The sequence below is a fragment of the Felis catus genome, chromosome D1 (assembly GCF_018350175.1).
Source record: "Felis catus isolate Fca126 chromosome D1, F.catus_Fca126_mat1.0, whole genome shotgun sequence".
In the NCBI taxonomy this organism is placed as follows: domain Eukaryota; kingdom Metazoa; phylum Chordata; class Mammalia; order Carnivora; family Felidae; genus Felis; species Felis catus.
This window is the reverse complement of record NC_058377.1, coordinates 48,143,384-48,168,024: the sequence shown is the minus strand read 5'-3', so window position 1 is coordinate 48,168,024 and position 24,641 is coordinate 48,143,384. Positions and strand designations below refer to the sequence as shown.

General features: G+C 38.0%; 1 protein-coding gene and 1 pseudogene across 17 annotated transcripts in view; both read right to left on the bottom strand.

The window, feature by feature from the left end:
* The window catches only part of DLG2 (discs large MAGUK scaffold protein 2), a 2,054,427-nt gene that overhangs the window by 1,034,543 nt on the left and 995,243 nt on the right, over positions 1-24,641 (bottom strand). The gene's annotated exons all lie outside the window — the stretch shown is intronic.
* LOC109492272 overlaps positions 1-24,641 on the bottom strand; it is a 49,139-nt pseudogene that overhangs the window by 2,392 nt on the left and 22,106 nt on the right.

Sequence of the window (24,641 nt, the reverse complement as noted above, 5' to 3'; positions counted from 1 at the left end):
GCTCTGTGCTGACAGCTCAGAGCCTGGAGCCTGTTTCAGATTCTGTGTCTCCCTCTCTCTGACCCTCCCCCGTTCGTGCTCTGTCTCTCTCGGTCTCAAAAATAAATAAATGTTAAAAAAAAAATTAAAAAAAAAAGAGTGGCTCTGGTAGCAGCAGCAAACTTCAGCATAACTCGCTGGCCAATATTCCTGAATGATATGACAATGACATCAGCTAGGTTCTGAATGGCGACAATGGCTGCAGCTGCCACATCAGCAGCTTCTCCCAGGTTCTCTTCCAGATTTATGATGTAGATACTATTACTTTTCCTTTTGTAGCTGTACTGCTCCATTCGGAAGTCAAGGTTGGTGCCATCTAAATCAGTTCCTGATACAAGGAATTTGAGGACATCCTCCTCTTTCATTTGCAGGACATCAAAAGGGTCCAGGCATTGTGGAAGTTTTCCTTTAAGTTATGATGTGAACGCAAAACAACACCACATGGACCTCTTCCTGGGTAGCGTGGAAAGGTGGTAACTACTTTTCCCATCTGCATTCTCTCCACAAGTCAAGTCATTCAACCAATCACCCCTGGGCACATAGTTAAGCACAACTTCACCATATCACTCACCCTTTGAAGTCCTTTTCTGTGCTCTGGAACAAAACATGGACACTTTGTCATAGTATTCACGCCACTCTTAATCTCTCTCTACATTCCTCTGACTGTACTTCTTTACCCATTTGCATTCCACTAAAATTAGCCAAACAACTTATTTTTTCTGAAGTCTCACTCATCTTTCTCACTTTCCTGTTTGTGCTCTTGCTTCTGCCTTGAATGATGCTCCTTGAATTATTGGGTGGGAAATATCGTTCTCTTTGTTTGAGATTCTGTTCAAATGTCCACTTTTCTGGTCTCCCCTGATCTTTCCCAAACAGATATAACCTCTATTTATCTTCATTTTACACTTCTCTCATAATGAAGCCATCCATCAGTGAGTTTGTAGCTTTTCTATCCCTCTGTCCTTTTGTTAAGCACTTATAGTGAGTTACTGAGGCACTGTAATAGACACTGAAAATATTTAGAAAGATGAACCACAGTCCCAGCTCCCATGAACTCCCTTTTCAGTAACTGAGAATAACAAATTTAATCAATCTAGGATGTCATTGATGAGACACATTTGATTTTAGAGATGCTAAATATTAAAAAGTGCATCTTAGAATTCATGAAATGCCACATTAAAGTATAGTATACATAGGTTCCCATGGAGGTACATTTAATCTGGCTTTGGGGGTATAAAGGGATAGTTTCCTGGAGAATAGGACACCTGTGATTTATCTTACAAAATGAGAAAGCATTAGGCAAAGAAACAGCAAGGTATTGGCAAAGGAACAGCAGGTTCAAAGTCAGAGAGGAGTGATAACAGAGCAGAACATCTGAAGATATTAAAATGCTGGAAGGCAGGTTCTTACATTGTTTCCTCCAGAGGGCTTCATACAGAGCAGAGCCTTAAACAGTTGTCTTAGACAGAAATTAAGTTTATTCTGAGCCATAGAAATATTACCAAAAGGAGATCACCATTTATATGCTACAGTGTAACTAAGCTTGTCACCTCCCCTTAAAATTTGCAACATGCAACTAACATTTCAAGGAATTTTGCAGAATAAATTGCCTGAGATGTTCAATTCAAAATCTGAAATATAACTGATAAATTTATCATCCATGACAACAGGGTCTGAAAGATGAGACTTCTGTATAGTTTGGACTTTCATAAAATGGTAGACTTGGCAAGGTTAACAGAGGTCAGTTGGTGTACATTCTCTATTCATGGTAAAACAAAACAAAACAAAACAAAACAAAATGAAACAACTTAGCTCTTAAAGCTATGGGCAACTTCTGGCCTCACTTTGTATGTGTCTTGGCCCATTCCATTCTTAGCTACATTTTCATTTTTGTGTGTGTTTTCTTCTTCTTTCTTGTAAAGGTTTCATCAAGATGTGAAAAATTAAAAATCCAGGGAAGCTTCTTAAGCATGCCATTCTTTAGCCTAAAATAGCTACCCCTTCCTTAATTTGGATAAGACTTATTCAGTCTTGAGCAAAGAATAATCTGTAGGTTTATTAGGGGCACTAGCTTCTTGGATTCAATAATAAACAAGACAGACAATATTCCTTCTCTTATGGAGCTTCCCTTGTAGAAGTGACTGACAAAACAAAATTAACAAATAAACAAAACAATTCCAGATTGTTAAGGAAATGAGAAAGTATTCCAAGAGAGCACAAAGGAGAAACCTTATTCAGTAGAGGAGGTCAGTGGACACTTTGTAAAATGATGATGTATGAGTTGAATCCTGAAGAATGACAGAATTCCCACATAAAGAGTTGGGTGGGCTACATTCCAAATGAAAAGGAAGAACAACCATGAAAGCGTCTGAGCTGGGCAAGAACTTAGTGGGCTGTAGGACTGACAGAGCTTTCTGAAGAAAGGCAAGTGTAGTGAAATATGAAGCAGAAAAGGTAAAGTAGGGCAGACCACACAGGACCATATAGCCCTCAGAAACTATTTAGGCTCCCAACCTGAGAAAATTAGAGGTCTGATAGAGGATTTCAAGAGGAAACAGACATGATCTGATTTATATTTAAAAAGCCTACTCTTACACTGCTGGTGGGATTTTAAAATGGTGTAACCACTATGGAAAAATGGTAGTTTCCTCAAAAAATTAAAAATATAACTACCATATGGTACAGCAATCTCACTTCTGGGCAGATAGCCAAAAGAATTGAAAGCAGGGTCTGGCAGAAAGATTTGCATCTCCAAATTCACAGCAGCATTATGCACAATAGACAAGAGGTGGGAGCAACCCAAATGCCCATGGACAGATGAATGTATGAACACAATGTGAAATGTACATGCAATAGAATAGCACTCAGCCTTAAAAGGAAGGAAATTCTGACACAGGCAAACACAGATGAACTCTGAGGACATTATGCTAAGTGAAATAAGTCAGTCACAACAAGGCAAATTCTGTATGATTTCACTTACATGAAGTATCTAGAATGGCCAATTTCATTAAAACAGGAAGTAGAATGCTGATTCACAGGGACTTCTTCATTACACAGAAAGTTTCTAATTTGCAAGATGAAAAAGTTATGGAGAGCTGTTACACAACAATGTGAATATATTTAACACCACTGAACTGTACATTTAAAACCTGGTTAAGGGGTGCCTGGGTGGCTCAGGTTGTTTAGCATCCAACCTCGGCTCATGTCATGATCTCACAGTTTGTGGGTTCAAGCCCCTCACTGGGCTCCGTGCTGACTGTGCAGAACCTGCTTGGGCCTCTCTCTTTTTCCCTCTCTCTCTCTGCCCCTCCCCGATTTGTGCTTTCTCTGTCTCTCAAAATAAACTTAAAAAGTAAAATAAATAAGTAAATAAATGGTAAAGATGGAAAATTTTATATTACATGTTTTTTTAAAAATTATTATTACCATAAAACTTACACTGGCATCCTATGAAGAATGGATGAGAGCAGTGAGAGGACAGAAGAGAAAGGCCATTTGGGATGCTCTCAGGGGACTCATTCTGGTACCTGGAACAGGCATGTCACAGAGTCTGCAGTGAGCTCTGCCTCCTCACGCTCTGCTGTGAGGAAACATCCAAGGCCCACAGACTCCAAGTTCTTACTTGCTTAAGCACAAAAACATTCCAAATGTTCGTGTATATTACTCCTTCAAACTTCCAACATCCTTCCTCAGAAAAGATAAGAAACAACAACAAAAAAATGAACTTTAAAATAGTTGGTGATGAAATCCCCTCTCACCTGGGCTCATCTTTTGCCTGGAAGGAAAGAGGAAGAGGTCCAGGTAGCAGGTAGACTTTATGCAATTGTATGTAATTTGCCTTGAGGATTAGTAACTCTGTGTCACTCTCCCCTCAAAAATGGCCTTCTGATCGCTTTTAATAAACATGAGCATTGACCAAAAATCAAGTTAGAAATTTTTCTTCCTAATTTTTCTGTTTTGGATCTTAGCAGTAGCCCTCAATGTTTAAAATACATGAGGACAGAAGAGTCCAAACTCCCTAACTTATACTGAGAGGACCTCTACATTCTTAGAAGATAATTATTTTGTATTTTGACAAAAATTACATTTAAAATTCGCTGTGAAGTCATTAATGCATACACAATAATTTATATCAGCTATACAAGCTACAAAGAATAATATAACAGACTCCCTATAATTATCACTCAGCTTAAGAAGTTGAATATTATCAATATAGTAGAAACCCCAGGTGCCCATCACTACTCATTTCTATCTCCCTCTCTATGGAGGAAACTGTTAAATTTCCTGTTCATGATTCCTTGCTTTTTTCAATGGTCTCACTAACTATCTAGACATGTATCTGGGAGAGTTTTATGTGTCAACTTCAGTAAGCTACAGTATCCATTATTTGTTTCTCTGAAGGAATTTTCTAACAATGGTTATCATCTGCAGGTTTCTCAGATGACACCTCATTTGTGGACTGCTGCTTCAGCTCCTGCCTGAGAGCGTCCAGCCTGCTGGTCTTCCCTCTGGACTTAAGACTTGCCAGTCCCCACAATCACATAAGACAATTCCTTAAAATATATATACCATGTATACTGGTTCTATTTCTCTGGCAGGACATTGAATTGACTGACATAGTATCCCTAAAAAGTGTGTGGTTTTGGAACTCTACATAAGCTGTTTCATATCGTGGCTCTCTTTCTGCAATTTTGTGAAATTCATTTCATGGTGACGTGTGCAGGTAGAGTTCATTTCTTTTTAATTTTGTAGAGTACTACATTGTATGGTACACCACAACGTACCATTTTCTTACCAAAGAACATTCATTATATTTTTATTGTTTTCCTTTCTGGAATAACAAAACTATAACAATAATGCTACAGAATTCTTATATATGTTTCTTGGTTCACATATGTATGAATCTCATTATGCATGTGCCTAGGAGTGGAATTTCTGGATCATATAAACATCTTCAATTTTGCTACATAACCAAATTGTTCCAAAATGGTTGTATCTATCATCAGAAATATACTAATTTATATCTGACCAGTAATAGAAAAGAGCTATGATTATTCCATGTTCTTGGCAAAACTTGGCATTATCAAGGAAAATAACTGTATATAGGTAGATATATATTTGGAAATTGAATCAACATGGCTTACATATACATTATACAAGAGATGAAAGAGGGGTGCCTGGCTGGCTCAGTGGGTTAAGCACCCAACTTCGGGTCAGGTCATGATCTCACAGTTCATGGGTTCAAGCCCCACATCAGGCTGGGCTGTGTGCTGACAGCTCAGAGCCTGAAGCCTGCTTCAGATTCTGTCTCCCTCTCTCTCTGCCCCTCCCTGACTCGTGCTTGCTCTCTTTCTTTCAAATATAATAAACATTTCAAAAAAATTTTTTAAAGAGATGAAAGAGAAAGGAGTCAAGGTTCATTTTCTGATTCTTATTTTTGCAATAATTAATATTCATTCTAAGTGTCATTTTTATCCACTTCTTTTTTATCTCAAATACATGGAATAGAGTTGAACAAATACTTTGTTTCACTAACTGATTTGGGTTTGTCTGTTTCTCAGATAAAACATCCTTCATGTGCAGAATCTTCCTTCAGCCACAAGGTGGCAAGCTAAGCATCCTCAAATTTAAAGCTCAACGCCTAGGTCTGAGTGTGATTGTTCTTAGAAAGTTTATAAAGCAAGGATTTATACCCTAGTAGATTCTTTATGGATATAATATTCATGTTTCTTACATATTGTAATATATTAATATTTACCCAGTTCTCCCTTCTGTAAAGGAGTAATCAAAAGTCCCTGTTCTTTTTTATTTATTTTAAATAAAACTCAGAACCTGTCACTGCTCCAGGAGCATTCTTATTTGGCTCCCTTTAATCACAGAGGACATTTAAGACTCTTTTTCCTGACATACAAGACCTCCTGGAAATTATCTTGAATCTGCATTTCTAGTTTCATTTCGTCTTATTTCATTTGCACTCCACACACACACACACACACACACACACACACTCTCTCTCTCTCTCTCTCTCTCTCTCTCTCTCTCTCTCTCCCATTCTCTGCACATTCCAGCTCTCAAGGTCTTATTCAGCCACAACAAATTTCTCCCACATCTGTGTATTAGGCTGTTCAGATTTCCATGATATGGTGAGGGCTGCTGACTTTGAATGTTCTCCCATTTCTTTTCTACCTATTCAGTTGAAACGCAAATTTGAGTCCCAGTTGCAATACCACCCTACTGAAGATGTCGGGTTTCCTCCAGCTGTTATCCATGACTCCTCTAAGGCCCTAAAACATTTTTATATAGCATTGTCAGAGCCGTCATGTTGCATTATGACATTCTAATCTTTTTGTCTCTCTCTCTCTCCTCCAATGTTACTTACCAACAAGGAGTCATGATAGATTTTTCTTTGACACTGACCTAGAGATTTACACTATGGCTGACCAGCTGGTAGGTATCAATGAATGTTAACTAGCTTCCTGAATGAATGAATGAATATGGAATAAAGGTGAATAACCAACGCATAGTTCCCATCAGTATATACAGTACTTGACACAGAGCTTACATTGTTAGAATTTTTATCTATTGTTACAGTTGTTGTTACTATAATTAAAATCATTTAAAAATAAACACTGAGTTGCTTGTAAATAAGAGGTAGAAGACTTGTTTCTGTCCATGAGGAGGTAAGCCAAGGGGAGCTGAGGAGAGGGCGTAGCTCCGGGCAATGTGTGCATATGTAAATCAGTATAATATACTGATACAATAAAGTAGTCCACTTAATAAATATGATTAAATAAATCATTGGGTTGAGCCACTGGCATGAGAAGTTTCCATAATTCAGCTGACATGTCAAATATTTTTCTCAGCAAACATATTATTGATTTTTCACAAAGGTTATAATTTAACAAGCACATAATATTGATTTTTTAAGGCTCTCAGTCCATAACTATAAGGATCTCAGTGGAATTATAATTCCTTCTAATTAAAAGCTTCAACATGCAAACATATGCTATAAGGCATTAGACACCATATGCTTCACTGTAATGTGAACTTGCTAACTTCACCTCTTTAGTCCTGTGAATAGAACTCTTTCTTGATCAGTACTTCCTTGCATTTTATTTTCTTGGTTGAGACATTTTTTTTCCTATTTTAATTCAAAATTCATTATATCACTTGTTATTGAGTGTCCACTGGGTGCATAGTAATGGGCTATGCCCTAACATATTGTTTGTGACATGTTCCTTCTATTTATTTTCAGTTATTATTTTGATAAAGGTCTACTGTCTGCCAGATATTATTCTAGGACAAAGAATCTAAGTCTCAAAATATTGATACTGGTAGGCTGGAGGATCTTGTGTACTCGTTGGAAATATTTAAGAAGTTCATCTCAAAAGTTATTCCAGAATTCTTTCAGTTATTTTCAGAGAAGAACTATATATATATATATATATATATATATATATATATATATATATATATATATATATATACTCAGCCCCAAATTTGGGAACTTGATGTTTTTTAAGTCAAATCTAGTAGGAAAGCCACATTATATTGATTTTAGCCAACATTCTCAACTGGAGCACGTTAAGTCAGCATATAAATTGCTGTTGACTGTTATTGAATACCCACAGTGTGCTAGGCACTATTAATTCAGCTGAAACTCATTAATTCAAGTGAATAACTAGATCCCCCATTAGGAGGGCTCACATTTTACAAATGACCAAGCAAGAGAAAAACACCCAGCTGAAAGGCAACAGAACTGGCAGGCACTTTCATCATCTGCTGTTAATTGGAAGAAGTAGAACTTAATTTTATTCAGAATAATGCTTCATCATGGCTTTGGAAAGTAATGAAGTCCCAGGGGATCTGAATGGGCTCCTCTAATAAACTTTCCATGAGACATGGTATGTTGGTTGGAGGAGAGGGGTTGCTTAGAAAATGTTAAGGGCTGTGGGGAGGTAGACTCAACTGAATGAAATCTACATTTTTGTATCAAAAGCAACAGAAAAATCACAAAGTTACTTTCTCTGGCCATCCATCGACTACTCCCTTTGAGGCTAATTTAGGGATTACACTAATGCAGGGTTGAGAGAAAAAAATGAGGGGTGTGCTGGACCTTGAGTTCCTGATGGAGTACTTGCTGGTCTAAGAGGTCTGGGTGCCTTCCTTTGCTGTGAAGGAAATTCAATAAATTAATATTCTGGAGGTAGAGTTCTCAGCCTTTTTCATATGACTTGCCATTACATTTTCCTAACGATAGACCATTCCTTACTGGTGTCTTCCTATCATTACATATTCTTTCAACAAATGTTTATTGGCTATTTCTCATGGTCTGGGCACTGTGCTAGATACTAAGAATACAACAATCAACAATATAATTTTATTTCCTTCTCTCATGGAGGTCACTTGCAGTCTATAGGAAAGCAGATATTAAATGCATAAATGACTTCTTAATTATAAACATAATATAAGCTATGAAGAAAAAGTACAATGGAGATCTGGAGTCTATACCAGCGAGTGGCAATACGTATAGTGCAATAGGTCTGGATGATAATACAAATGATAGCCACCCTTAGCTGATCACCTATTCTGTCCTAGGCACTGTGGTAAGTACTTTGCATTATTTCTTATTTCTGCAATTACTATGTGAGTAAGCATCAAATAGGCTGTCGCAGATGAGACTTTCCTTATGCACTCCATGATGCACTCATCACTGTGCTGGTTGTACCTTGAGGGCTGCCATTTTGTCACCACCTTTTAAGACTCAGTTTAAATGTTACTTTGTCTGTGAAGCCTTGCATCCAGGAAGTCCGTGTTCCTTCTGTGCTTTCCAATGCTCTTGGTTTAAACTCTAATATGGTGAAATATAATTGATTTATTTATATATGTGACTCCACCACTGGACTGTAATCTTCATGAGGAAGGACACTAAGTTTTAAGCATTTTATTTATTTGTATATCCCTTGCATCTTGTAAGCTCAGTGCTTGGTATTTATAGGCATTCATTAAATATGTATTGAATAACTGTTGAGTGAAATATAATTTGTGCTACAGTCTACAGCAAGAATGAAACATGTATTAGAAAATATGGATAGCATTTCATTTGAATTGCTGAGAAAGTATTTGAAAGGCAAATCATTCATTAATATCTAGGATAGACCATGCACCTGGTACACAATACATATTAATCTGAAGATTTAAAATGGACACTATTTTTTTGCTTCCTAAGTGTTGATGAATACTATAAATGCCAAACAAAATAGCAACTAGGTTTCCATCATGTAGAATCCACTTAGATAATTTAGTTTTACACTTGTTTCTCAATCTTGACTTCTGCTAATCCTAATGGGACAAAATGTCCATTGAAGAAGGTATGCTTTTATAATATCAAGCAATATCTAATATAATGAGTGATCCTGCAGTGGGATCTAAGCCCACTCTAAGCCATCCTTTGGTTCAACCTCCTGCTTGCAGGAGGATATGCTCAGGCCTCATGACTTTCACAGGCTGGACGAAGACTACCATCTAGATCTCCTAAGTCCTAAGCTAATGCCAACACTTCCTATAACTGCCTATGTCTCTATCTAATGCCAGGCTCAAGAACAGAAGGAAAAGGAGAGAGAGAGAAAAAAAAGTGTTGCTATCTACTTTTTTTTTAACATTTTATTTATTTTTGAGAGAGAGAGAGACAGAGCATGAAATGGGGGAGGAACAGAGAGAGAGGGACACACAGAATCCAAAGCAAACTTCCAGGCTCTGAGCTGTCAGCGCAGAGCTTCACCTAGGGCTGGAATACGTGAATGAACAGTGAGATCACAACCTGAGCTGAAGTTGTACATTTAACCAACTGAGCCACCCAAGAGCCCCTCTACCTACTTCCTTCTTTGCATTTGGAATACTCATTTGTTTTAGAGGGAGAGTTCAACTTAACTCAAATTCCCAATGCCTACATGAAGCCTTCCAGATTTGCCTCATCTGAAAGGGTTCTCTCCCTCTACATTTTATCACTTGATGCTTAAAACAGTTAGCTTGAAAATCATATCATGGTATTCTGGAATTGCTTGCATCATTTATTTAAATAAGAATCTAAGAGATGCATTATGGCTTACAATTAAATAAATTTTAACAGTAATCTTGTCTTCTATTTTTTGATATTCCTCCAAGCAACTATGTACCTTGTGCATATTATAATGATTCAAAAAAAAAACCCTTAACATTTATTTCTTAGAAGAGAAAAAATACACCTTTTTTTAAAATCGCAGTCCAACTCCATTTAATTAAGTTTATCTTGAGTAATATTTCTATAAAAATCCATTCACTATTAGGCCACATTTACTCATGCCTAACAAGGTGAATACAATATAATAGTATCCAACTAAATCCATGTTGAATGAGTAAAGAAAGGATCTGACACTTGTGGTGATTTCAGCCACATCTGACAGTAGGCCTTCACAAAACATAATGATGAATATGGATGATGTAAATGGATGAATGAATCCACACCCACCACACGTCCATACATGCAAGGAACGCTATGCATAATACTATTATGACTTTTTAATTCTGTTTAAAATATATGTTGATACATATTTTTAAAGCCTGACATTTTTTTAAATCCTTCCTCTAACATAATTAGTAAAAAGAAAGAACTGGATGACCTTTTGACAATAATCCCCTGAGTTGGAATAAATCGTGCTTTTCTCCAGAACCTGGTATTTCTGCCATGAGCAGTGGCATTGCAAGCTCAATGAAAGAGTCAAAATGTGTTAGATAGCACAGGGCAAGGTGGCATAGCTGACAGATGGGGTTCAGATGCTATCTCTGTTTCAGGTTGAAGCCGTTAAAAGGCAAGCCTAAAATTAGTTTCATTCTTGTCACTCCTGCAAAGCTGGCTCTTAGTTCCAGAAAGTTTAAGTAAAACAGCTAAATGAACACCAGAATGACTACAGTGACTTACACCTTGTTCCTGGCTTTGCCTCTAAGCAGACATATGATCTTAGTGCAGGTAGTTTTCATTATCTGGTAGACAGATTCCTAACCCAAAAATTTTAGGGAACTAGGCCGGAACAGCAGTATTCTGTTGTACCGTGGAGATACACAGGTGTGTCATGTTCATTTATGAGAAGCATTGCAGGTATTCTAATATTGTTAATACAGTGATTGTAAATGATTTACTTCAAAAAGGAGAGCAGATGTAAGAGGATATAACATCACATCTCACTCACTTACATCCTGTTGTGTTTGCTTTAAGGGAAGAGAAAGGAGTCCAATTATAGTAAATTCAACTACAATAAAGCACAGCTATTTTACCTAGGTTAGAACAATTGTAAGGTACCTAACTGATGCTGTGATAATAAGAGGTGACTGTAATGCGGTATTTTAAGGGATTTCAGAGAAGCTTAGCTATGTTTACAGGAATGAGTTGCTCTCCATGCCTGCCATAGAAGAACAAATCTGAGAACACTACACAAGAGGCTGGCTAAGTCACTGTTAGCACTGAACTTCAGTGATTTGGATCAGAGTCAAACTTAGGGGACTGGCTTTGCAGATTCCCTGGGGACACTACAAATGTCCCTGAAGGAAGACATCCACCCCCTAAAAAGAGTCCTACCCAAGAGTATACTGTACTGTTCCTTAATTTGATGAGACTGGAGGAGGGCTGATTGGGAGGGAATAGTAAGGAGAACTTGAATAAGCTTAAAATATCTCTTGCTTTAAATATTACCATAAATAGCACCTCCATTTTGTTTTATTCCACATATAATGTGGTGTAATTAGTATTTATGTAGATTTTTCTTTAATAAAAGGGAAATTCTCATATAACTATGCTTAATCATGGTTATGAGTCTCAAATTTCCTTAATTGTCAGATGGTTTGGACCAAATATTATCCAGGACCCCTCTTAAGAGTCTCTGATTCGGTGATTTTTCTCAAATAGCAGATATGAGTGCCTGGCTACTGCCACCTGGCGGCAGCTACCTGGACTGTAGTTATTAAACCAGGAAGTCCTTCTCTAGGTGTTTGCAGTTTCAAGTCTGTTTAGTGATAATATCATAGTGTAATGTGATCAGTTTGTAAATTGAAATAGCCTTGAGAGACAATTCAGTCTATATGCCTTTTTATAAAACATAAAAAAAACAGTCTAATTTTAAAAACTTCTAGAGATAGATTCTCCAACTTCTCTTGTGTCGCCATTTCTATGTTAAACTTGTTTGAAGTTCTTTGTATTAATCCTAGCTGATTTATTCCCAATGCCTATGTATATGTTTAAAGAATTTCCTTCTGATCTTGAACTCAAAAACAAAACTAAAATGCTCTCTCTCGCGCGCGCGCGCTCTCTCTCTCTCTCTCTCTCTCTCTCTCTATATATATATATATAGGTGTTAAACTGTTTCCAATAGAACCTTCTGCCATGTAAAATAGTTCCCTTTCCATTAGTACTCCATGCACTCAAAATACTCATAAAATGTCTTCATTAGCTGAAAGCATGGGCTTCAAAAGTAGTACAATGGAGAGTCAGCACAGTTGTAGGGGCTTTGGTGTAAATCTACCAGTTACTTAATGTATAACTCTGTGGAGATTATTTAATTTCACTGAGTCAGTTTCCATTTGTACATGGGGATGAAAATCCCTACCTCTTAGAGCTTATTAGATGAATAAAGTGACTAGAAAATAATAGTGTCTAGTAAATGATAGCTCTGTGGTCACACAGAGCACTATGGATGCCACTGAGGGAAGATTTCCAAATCTGAGGAAAACAGCACAATGCCTGGAACACAGTATGTGATTAGTACATATCTGTTGAAAGAACGAGCAATAATTACTCACATTCAGATGCTAGCTGGGAAGGATCACTTGATAGGATTTGATGCTCTAGATCAAATTTGTATAGGTAGAAGATGGGTTTAATCACAAAACAGGTGATTATGAGAATAGGACCCAGATAATATAACATCCTACTATAAATTATATTTGATTGTACCTACCCCTGTCCACTTTTCCCATGAATTCTTTGAAGGCAGTGGTTATGTTTTAAATATCTTTACAACCTCCTTACGGATTACAGTAGTCCACAAATATGATCTCAGTAAATATTTAATCTAATTTAGTGCTACTGACCCTTAACACAACACTGTTTCTAGATGAAATTTAACATGATAAAGTAATTGCTTTTCCCTTCTGTATAAGGAAGTAGAATAAGAAGAATAAGTAGAATAAGAAGCTCTTTCTCAGATACATACTATTGGTTTTAATCTTCAGTAAGACTGAATAGCAGTCTAGGGCTCAGGTGTAGGGCACCTGGGTGTCTCAGTTGGTTGAATGTCCGACTCTTGGTTTCAGCTCTGGTTACGACCTCACAGTTGGTGAATTTGAGCCCCAAATTGGGCTCTGCGCTGAAAGCACAGAGCCTGCTTGGAAAATCTCTCTCCCTCTCTCTCTCTGCTCCTCCCTGCTTGTTTGCTCGCTCTCTCTCGCTCTCGCTCTCTCTCAAAAAAAAATACACATAAAAAATTAAAATTAAAAAATAAAAGAAACTCACTTGCAAATACCTATATAGTGTGGTCAAAAATGTAAAAAAAAAAAAGCTGGACACACAGAGGATATAAGGGTTAGGTCAAAAAGTCCCCTTGTCCCCCAAGATTTGAGGTTGTATAAAAAATGGCAGGGGAAATCCTCTGTCACAATGTGACAAATCAAATTATATAAGAGTGTTAAACCAGACTGTGTGGTTTCAGAAAAGCACAGCTGTTTGTAGTCAAGAGGAAGGCCGCCATGCTGCCACAGCTCCTCTAACCTTGTTCCACTTTCAAGTGGATTGCAGGATACATTTTGTAAAAACTGTACTATAAAAAACCCTGATGTAGTCCTTTCCCGGGTCTGCAGAATGAAGAGGGTCAGCTTTACTTAAGTGATTGGCTTCCTGTTTTTCTTAATTATACAAAATGAGGACAATGCAAAACACAGCTGGTGGAAACTCGGATGTTGCTCAAAGCCTGAAACACATCACTACTTTGCGATGAAAAACAGAAAATGCTTGCTAGTGAGGGCAGAACAGCAGTGACACATTTCCAGGGGCATGCTTACTACGGCTGAAAAACTGATTTCACCTCAGAAAATGAGACAAGGTGAATGTCTAGCTGCGGGGTATAAATGGTACCTCAGACACATGTTATTGAACAGAAGAGGAAGGAAGAATGGGAAAAAAAGCATGAGGGAGGGCAGTGAATAATTGGCTTATGGATCATTATGATTATGCTACCTTGAGGGTGACACAGAATTTCTTCACTATACATGAAAACTCAAACTACCCTAGGCAGTGAGTAAACAAGCTGCAATGTATACAACTAGATAACTAGTCAGTTGTTGAGCATGGCATAGAATGAGCTTTCGTGGGGAAGAGAGGCTGTATTGCTTACACAGGCTTTGGAAGAGATATTAGGTACTATTTGACACTAAACGAACTACTCATGTATTTGATGACTCTTTGGTGGATCCCTACTCATCTTTAAAGGCTGAATTCAAGTACTGCTTCCTCTGTGATGTCTTATCTCAACAATCAGGCTGAAATAACACACCTCCATTGCACTTCCTCAGTGTTGGGTAGCACTTACTAGAGGATCAAAATTATTTGTGTATACAACTGTCTTTTTGCTATATTATGAGCTTTTCAAAGGTAGAGTCTATAACTTGATAATTTTTTTATTATTCTCCCTGCAATGAGCATCATGCAAGCCCTTAAAAATAGCTCAATAAATGTTAATTGGACGAATTAATCAAGGAATTAGAGTAAATATATGGTTGAATAAAATATATGTCTTTATGTGTTTGACCTCACTGTTAAAGTGTGCAAATAAACTCAGTTCAACACACTTTTATTTTATCATGCACTTACTGCAGGTGTCCTGCTTGATATGGTTAGAAGAAAGGGTAGCTACTAAACGTGAAAGTTGGAATTAAATACTGCATGACTGCTGAAGGTTTGAAGCCCTGAGCTTCAGTGTCATGCAGCCATCAAAAGCCATCCAATTACTAACTCGTATAAAACTTGTTAATTGGCCTGACCTTGGCCAGAGTCATCTCACAATAGCTATTTTCCTCTTCTACCATATTAACAAGACCTTAAAATTTTAGTTGAAGGGCACCAGGGTGGTTCACTAAGTTAAGTGTCCAACTCTTGATTTCGGCTCAGGTCATGATCTCACCGTTTGTGAGTTCGAGCCCCATACCCGGCTCTGTGTTGGCACTGTAAGGCCTGTTTGGCGCGCGCTCTCTCTCTCTCTCTCTCTCTCTTCCCCCCCAACCCCACCCTTCTCCAGCTTTCTTGCTCTCTCACTCTCAAAGTGAATAAACTTTTAAAAAAAATTTAGCTGAATATAAAGAGATAATTTTTTTTCTGTAAGAGAGCTCAGACAATCATAGGAAGAAAATAAGCCTTAATGGAACACTGGTCAGTAGTCTAATATGGTGTCGAATGAGGTTTCCTGAGAAAAGAGGTCTTATGCGTTAATTAGGATTTAAAACAAGTCCTAAGGGTTGTGTAATGTTTATTTTTAAAAAGCTGCTCCTATAAAAGTGATGACTCTTTTATGACTCCCTACTTTTCTTTCATAACTGCTTCAGTATAAGGGTCATTACTCATTACTGTTATAGAAGAAGGCTATATTTCACAGCCTCCCTTGCAGCTACATGTGGCCATGGGACAACCTGTGACTGATGGAGCATATACTGAAGTATCTTGTGGCAGTTTCAGAAACACTCCTTAAGATACAGTGTTTATGCACTCTTTCTCAATTCCTTTTTGTCTTGCCATTTTCATTAAAATTGAGGCCATCTATGATAGATCAGCAAGAGAGAACAAGATGGGTCACTAACACTGTGCTATGGCCTGAATATTTAGGCTTTTCAGTGAGGGAGAATTAAACTTTTATTCCAGTTAAGCTACTGCTATTTTGGTTTCCCTTCAGTTGGTGGCAGTGCCTAATCCTAACTAAGCATCCATGCTGACTTTTGTGTTCACAACTCAATTATGGATGAGGTGGAGTGCTGGTTAAATGAGTGAATATATGGATGTATGGAAGGATAGACCTTTAAATAAAAATTACTGAAAACTTCACTAGGAGTCCTTCAATCTACATTTGTAGAATAAAGATGGGCATAGGTCTTCTACAACTAGGCCCTACCTAACTTTCCAGCCTCCAACTGTACCCAGTTACTGATAACCTTCCAACCCAGTCACTTGGCAGCTTCCTCCCTGACACTGATTATGTTGTCTTGTGCCTACTTCTTTTTCTGATTCACTCCTACTTTTTCAAAATCCTGCTCAAGTGTTATCTCCTACAAAAAGGCTCCCCTGATGCCCTTCCCAAGGTGAGGTGCCTCACCTATGCTCACCTATATTACTCAGTGCATACTTTTGACTTAGACCTGATCTCAGTTAATGATAATCATTTATTCTTACCTCTATCTCTTTTCCCTGAATTGTAAGATTCTTGAAATATGGGATTACTGTGCCTTTGTCATCCATGTTTTTTAGTGTCTATGCCAAGGTAGGTACTACATGGCATCACTGGATTTGCTTTCCATTATATGTAAGTTCCTTCATTTCTATTACTTCTTTCTCTGAGGACATCTTTCTTTCCCCTTTCCTCTCCTCCTTATCACCTTAATTCAGAAAATACATTTTGGGTGCCTACTTGGCCAGATACTGGATTAGAAATATATTTTAAAGTTAATTTGTCAAAAATTTCCTCTGCATTTTATTCTATTCTTTTCTGCCAATTTCTTCATAGAGTGAAGTTATCCTCGTGACTCAAAGCTTGAGGACTAGGAAAGGGGGTTGGAGTAAAATCTGTCTTTTGACATTTAAAAGATATGTGCTAAAATTAGAGAATAGTTAGCACTTCTATTTAATAGTGAGATGAGGCCACATACATTTATGAACATTCAAAATAGCCCAGCTCTGTGTCCCTATCGGCTACATAGGCCTACACTAAAAAGCGGAGTACATGGAAAGAAAGGTGAAAGATTGGTTTGTCATAAATACAGAGTAAGCTATGTCTTAGTTGGGGTAGTCTTCTCCTCTTTCTCCTCCTTCCCTCCTTCCTTCTTCTCCTTTCTCTCATCATCTGTATTTCTATCTACTCCTTCTCCTCCTTCTGCTTCTCCTTTTGTTCCTCTATCTCTGTTTCTTCCTCCTCTCCTCTTGCATTCAGAAGCAAGCTCAGGCTATATTACACTCACATCACAGGGAAGCATACCAACAGAACTCTTATATGAACTGCTTATGAGAAGACAAGTCTTGTTCTCTACACGACAAGATTCACCACAACACCCTCCATTCCATCTGTTCACTGAATGTCAAGTGCTCATGTGTAAATCCCTCTTTTCATATGTTATCAATGCCCTTTCCTCACTTATGGGTCACCAGCACACGATACTTCCATACAGCCTCAAGGGAGCCAACATGCACATGCAACAAGCCTTGGGATTTCAGTTATAGTTAACACATAGAGCCAGAACGACAGACTGAGTGGTGGGGGCATGGGGTGGAAGGAAGGCTTATTTCCAAACATATTCATCACCTCAAGGAACAGAGAGAAAATAAGCATGGAAGGTAAAACACAACTTGTTAAATACACATGTAAACATTTGGTGTTTAATAGTAAGTATTTTTAATTATTATATACTATGTCCCAAACACAGCTCTATATATATGTCCTCTGCTTTTTCTCAGTTTTACTTATAACTTTTGATGTTAACAGTTATATCCTCATTTTACATAGAGGAAAGTGAGATTTTGAGAAATTAAGGAAAGTCTGGATTTAAATCCATATCTTTTTGAATCTGATGTTGCAAGAGATTGCAAAAATACAGCAAATCTTTGCAATTCTTTCTATCAAGAGATAAAGACCAGTGGTTGAAAATGGGGTGGCTATGACATGCTTTGGTTAATGGAATGCAGCAAAATGATTTGGCAATAGGCTGAGCTTAGACCTCAAGAGGCCTCACTTCTTCTCACCTTCTTGGGGTACCTGTCACCAGAGCCATATAATCAAACCTGAGCTAGTTTCCTGAAGAATAAGACATTATGTGGGGTGGACATGATCCATCACAGTTGAGACACTTTAAGCCCATCAACCCTCAGCTGAGATCAGCCAAGCCTACCCTAGATCAGCAGACCATGTCCCTGAGACTAGACCAAGGGTTAGGTGATTTTAAGAGTTACATTTAAGTTTTAACTACTTAAAATCTTAACTATTTTTAAATATACCTACTGAATAACAAGTTATGCCTGTTTGCAACTGTAGTACTTACATAAAATTAAAAAGTCAGTTGATCTAAAGAAAAGCATTAACAGTAACTCAAGGTGGTATTTAATGTGAAAAAAAAAGATTATGATAGAACATATATTACTGATTTTTAAATGTTTATTTATTTTTGAGAGACAGAGAGAGACAGAGAATGAGTGGGGGAGGGGAAGAGAGAGGGAGACACAGCATCCAAAGCAGGCTCCAGGCTCTGAGCTGTCAGCACAGAGACTGATGTGGGGCTTGAACTCACAAACCATGAGATCATGACCTGAGCTGAAGCCAGACGTTTAATGGACTGAGCTATCAGGTGCCCCTAAATTACTGATTTTTAAGAGTCACTATACAAATCTATATCGCTTCTTATTGAAAGAAATAAGATCCAAAAGGATGCACCACTAACATTAAAGGTGGGTTGGTAGATCATTAATGACGTTACACTCAAATACTACTGAGGAGAAAAGCTACTCTACCTTGAACCACATACATTTAAGACAATCTTTTCCTTAGGTACAACCATTCAGGAAAAGAACCAAATGCCATAGGCACCTAGACTGGACGTACAGACATTCGGTTTTAACAGGAGAATTTTTAACATAAAAGCAAATGTTCAGTCTCTCTGTTGTGATAGAGGAAAATCAGATACAGCAAGAAGGAAAAGCAGTCCACGAATCTGGGTGTTATTATGGCACTGGCCATTTCTCCTAGCATTTCTTCAGTGAAAATGTTAGCTTGCAATAACGGTTCATCTTCATGTTCCCGGCTGGCAAGCTCTGAGTCACTCACAAAGTTCCTTATGAACAATGGAGAAGGACTATGAAGACTTCTTAACGGCAGCTGTGATGAGAGAATCATAGAATACGATAGCATGGAAGGGGTTTAATCATCTATTCAACCAACTCCTTTATTGCACAGAAAAGGAAGTGAAGATCATGAAGAAGCATAACTTGTTCAGTCATATGGCAAGTCAGCAGTGAGAGAATGGGTGATACAGACCTTCTCTCTCCACTGAACTTTATCCCATGACTCAGGGCTCTGGCTCCCTCTTTGCGGTTCACTGAGTGAAGCAGAGTGACTGACTTAAGTGTAAACTGGGATTTAGGAAAAGGCAGCTACCTTTCCAAAAACTTCTTTCCTCAGCAAGGAGGAAAGAAAAGTATCTACACTTTTACTGCTGTGGAGTTTGTATCTCAGAAATTATGTTACAAGTCACATAATGTTCCCTTAAGCTAATATTTCCCTTAGTAAACAATAACAACAACAAAAACAACAACCTCAAACTGCTTAAACAATAATGGCAAATTAACAAATTAATGTCATTGTTTGTCTGTCTGGTCTCTTCCTTTTTGGACCAGGTTTTATCTAAGTGTGTTCTAATTTTGCTACTTTGGGAGCCTGATACCAATTAGACTTTAATATTTTATGTAAAAAGAAACCACAGCCAAGCTAAAGCTCCTTTAAAATCTCTTTGCCTGAGGTTTTAACGTTGACTATAATGATCTTAGGAACATGTTAACACTAATGAATTCATCTGGAAAATGCTTCAGGGTAGCACGTTCTGTACTATGCCCAGTATCATAATGGGAGATACAGAACTTCATGACACTCTACACTATCTGCCTGTTGGTCATCAGCTCATACCTGCTTCTCTTGGCACCTCAGTCCTGACATGTTCCAACTAGGATGCCCCCATCCTTCTCTGAAATGTGCTCTTGCTTCTGTATCCCCTATCTTAGTGACTGGAATCATCATCTCCACATGTGCCCAAGTTGGAAACCTGAGCATCTTCTGATTTTTCTCACTGCTTTCTCTTCCACCTGCACCCAGAATCTACCCAGCTGATCAATTACAATTCTGTCCAACTACACCTTGTTAGTATGTCTGTGAGACTGACCACCCCCATACTGATTCCATCTCTACACGACTTCCCTGGGTAGGCTCATCATCAGCTGTCTCCTCAACACCTGTTACTCTCAGTTGGCAATCCCCTGCTCTAAGCTGGGTTCCTTTCAAGTCGATTTGCCATTTGAGTTAACCAAATCTTGTCAGTGGCTTCACCAACCTTTTATGTCCCACTTCATTCAGGATAAAATCTAAGTTCCTTAGCAGTCGATACAAGCTTCCCTGTGATCTTATTTCTTTTTACATTTTTAGCTTCATCTCCTGTAACTCTTCATGTTATAATACTGGATTACTTACAGTCAGTTGCTTCTGATACACAGGATTCATGTTTATGAACCCCTCAGATCCCCCTCAGGGAGCAGTCACACACTCTCCACACATAACCCACCCCCCCCCAATTTTTTTCCTTAGTTACTTCCTATTCACCAAAACTCAGTTCAGACAAATACCTCCAGAAAGCTTTGTACTATCCCCCAACTCCCAGGCTGGGCAAAGTGGACTCAGTATTTCCATATGACTCTGTGCACAAGACCCTTAGAGCACTTTTCATGTTAAATAGGAAGCATGTGCTTTATCTCACAAACTATACAGGTTTCTTAAGAGAAAGTTGTCTTGAGACAACTTCTGTTACCCTGTATCTGCATACTGTTTTTCATTTCTGGCTAAATAATATAATCATCTGGGAAAACTTAAAAAAAATATCTATGGCCGGGTCCCTATTAACACTATAGACCAATTAGAATCTCAGGGGTAGAGCAAGATATACTCCTTGCCTCAGGACCTTTACAGTGGCTGTGCCCTCTGCCTGAAGGGCTGTTCTAACATGGCTCACTCCGCTCCTTGTTCAAGTCTCTTTCTCAGATAGCATTTTCTCAATAAGGCCTACTTTGATCTATTTAAACGTGATAGCACTTTCCCCCCACACTCTCCAATCCCTTTTTTACTTTTGAGAGAGAGGGAGAGAGGGCAGGCAAGCAGGGGAGAGGCAGAGAGAGAGGGAGACACAAAATCCGAAGCAGGCTCCGGGCTGCAAGCTGTCAGTCAGCACAGAGCCCTACACAAGGTTCAAACTCACACACTGCGAGATCATGACCTGAGCCAAAGTTGGACACTTAACCAACTGAGCCACCCAGGCACTCCTCCAATCCCCTTATTAATAGCACATATAATTCTATAATGGTATACAATCCACTTTTTGACTACAGTTGTTGTTTATCGTCTGCCTCCCTAAGTGTAAGGGTCATCTATTTTGTTCACTAATGTCGCATCAGTGCCTGGCTCATAGTAGGTGTTTGTATGTATGTATGTATGTATGTATGTATGTATGTATCTATCTAATAGATGAATGATTGGATTCTTTTTGCCATGTATGGTTTAGTGGAAAGAGATGTTTATGAAATTATGAAAACCTGTAAAAGTGGAACTGATTAATTTTCCTCTAGGGATCAAGAAATGCTTCGTGGAGGAGGAGATAATTAAGCTGAGGCTTGAAGGTTTTTCCAGGCAGAGAAAGAGGGCAAGTTATTAAAATAAATAATGTTTTGATAAGCAACAAGCCCAGAGCTAATATAGTACACTCATTCAATAAGGTCTTGTTAACACCAAAAGACAATTCAGGAAGAGGGAACATTCATGAGCACAAATATTAGAAAGTGCATGTCTATTTGGAATGGTGTAGTGGGCAAGTAATGAGTTATTAAGACTGAACTGATATATTTTGGCTAAATTCTATGATTTTTTATTGGATAATTTCTGTAAATGTTACAAAGAACTGACAGATAGATAGATGATAAATAGATAGATAGATAGATTTTCTTACAATGTTAAAATCTGTTCAAGTCACTTACTATGATTGATATACTTGTTACCCACATGTTTCTTGTTAGATTTCACATGGCTTGCATTATTATTAAGCTCGTGTGTGTGTGTGTGTGTGTGTGTGTGTGTGTGTGTGTGTTTTCTATCCACTTAGACCTAACCTTCAATAGTACAAATAAGGGTCTCATGATCTTTCTTTCATACTCATGATAGTAATATGCCTACAAAGACTATTAACAAATGGGTCTCCTAAAAATTCATTCATCTTTTCATTCATCCAGAGAAAATGTTTATTTTATTTAAACACCTACTACTTGTCAGACACTGTTATTAAGAACTAGAACATAGACAGGAAATTTGAGTCCAGTGCAGAGATGGAAAAAAAAAATCACAATTCAAGGAATAAGAGCATTTATGTAAATATATGATATATATGGGTTTTATACATACATATATATGTATGTATACATACATACATATATATGTGTATGTATATATATTTATGTATGTATAAAACACTGAAGTATTTTATAAGCACTGAAATAGTATAAGTAATCTATCAAAATGGAGGCAAGAACCAGAGGAAGTTTTCTGAACAATGTCATTCTTGGGCTCTTTTCCCCTGAAAATGATGTGCATGTCAGATATTTTATATAAATTTAAATTATATTTTAAGAGATACACTCATATAGAGGTAATAATACTATTAAAAAGACATCAATCTGCTTCAATCGCATATTAAGAGAGAAAGAGAGTTTTCTGATAAGACCGTAACCAATTCCACTTACATTCAAAACTCAATAATACATAGTGCCAAAATTTATGGTTTCCTATGTGAAGTGGCAAAAAAAAAAAAAAAAAGCACCTGGGGTTTTGGTTAAAGGGGGAAAATATTATCAGCCATTCCATCACTAAACTATATCCAAAGATAAGTAGTAATTAACCACCTGGAGAAGAGAAGGGAGGAAGGACGTTTCAAGAATAAAATATAGGTGCAAAGGCGCCAAAGCATAGGAAGAATGGCCAACGTGGAGATCCCAAAAGTATGTTGCTATATGGAAGGAATATGGGGAGGTTGGCAAAGTGAGCCTTCAGAATATGGACATTATGCTAAAGATACTGAAATAGGCCAAAATCATAAAGGTACAGATATGCTTAGGAATTTGGACTATGTCATAAGGTAATGAGTGATAACTAGGAATGTCTTAGGCAGAGGGGCAGAGGAACCCAATAAGTGATCCCTATCATATTAATTCAGGCAAGGGATAAGAAAGGGCTAAATGAAAGTAATTCTAGTCCAAAAAGAGAACAACAGATGGAGGCATAATTGACAGAATTTGGTGGCTGCTGGAATGTGGGGGCTGATGAAGAACGAGATGTCTGGGATGACTCCCAAGTTTCTGGCTTGAGCAGCTGAGTGCCTGGAAGGTGCCACTCACCATGAGAATGAGTTGAGAAGAGGAGGGGAAAGATGAGGAGCAAGTTTTATGCACTTGAAGTTTGAGGCCTTATAAGTAGCAAGGAGAAAATAACTTATTAGCTGATTCTGGAACTCAGGGGAATTGGGCTAGCTACCTGAAGGAAGAAATACCATGAGCACCTGTGATCCTTAGGAATCCCTCAGCTGCTTATCTCTTTCTGCAGTCTACCAGGAGTTTGCAATAATATTCCAGGGGTTTCAGGCACCCCCTGACAGACATTTTCCTGGGTCACACATGTACTTGAAGAGTTGAAAGAAATATATATTAAAACAGATATAAATACCTTAAGTCTGGAGTGTAAAATTTCCATGGATTTGTAGGACAAAGCCAGTCTCTAAATGAACTGTGGGCTCTTTGACTCAAGCTTACAATCTCAGCCTCACACTACATCCACAGACCCCTGAGATGTATGTTCACCTCTTCTGCCTTTGGTGGAAACATTTAAACGAGACTGCACTACAGCAGTTCACAGGCCCTGTGTGATTTGGGTCTCGGTGAGCAGCCCATTCAAGAGGTCTGCCTAGAAGAATTTGACACACCTTCTAGCTCCAAGGAAAAGGCAGCAAGCTGCTGCTGCTGTGCTTTCGCTCAGCTCTGTCGCCCTGTATTTTGAAAAGACAGTAAAGATCCCTATTGAAACACTGGAATGTGGAAAGAAACAGCGAGCTATTTGGACTTTACAGTTCCTTTGGAGTGAATATAGTACTTGTGTTTTAATTTCATCCTTACTCCATGTAAGACCAGTCATTCACAGATCTTGAATTCACTTTAGGAGTTGCCTGCTAAGAGGTCACATGCTTCTTTTGTATTTAGTCGTTACTTCTTGCCTTCAAAACACATATTACAAAGTGTAAGAAGATTTCTGTTACCATCATTTCCATTCTTTGCCTCTGGGTAAAGAATACTCAGCATTTACTGATCTCAAGCTAATCAAGTTTCAGTAGAAGAAAAGGTATTTTTAAAAGTGTTAAAGTCAGTTAATGAAGTTCTCCTGTTTTAGAGAAATAGTCAAAGACCATCCCTGGTCCTCACAGGCAACGACTCCAGTATTTGCACAGAAACAGCTGCTTCCATCATTCCTTATGGTAGAACT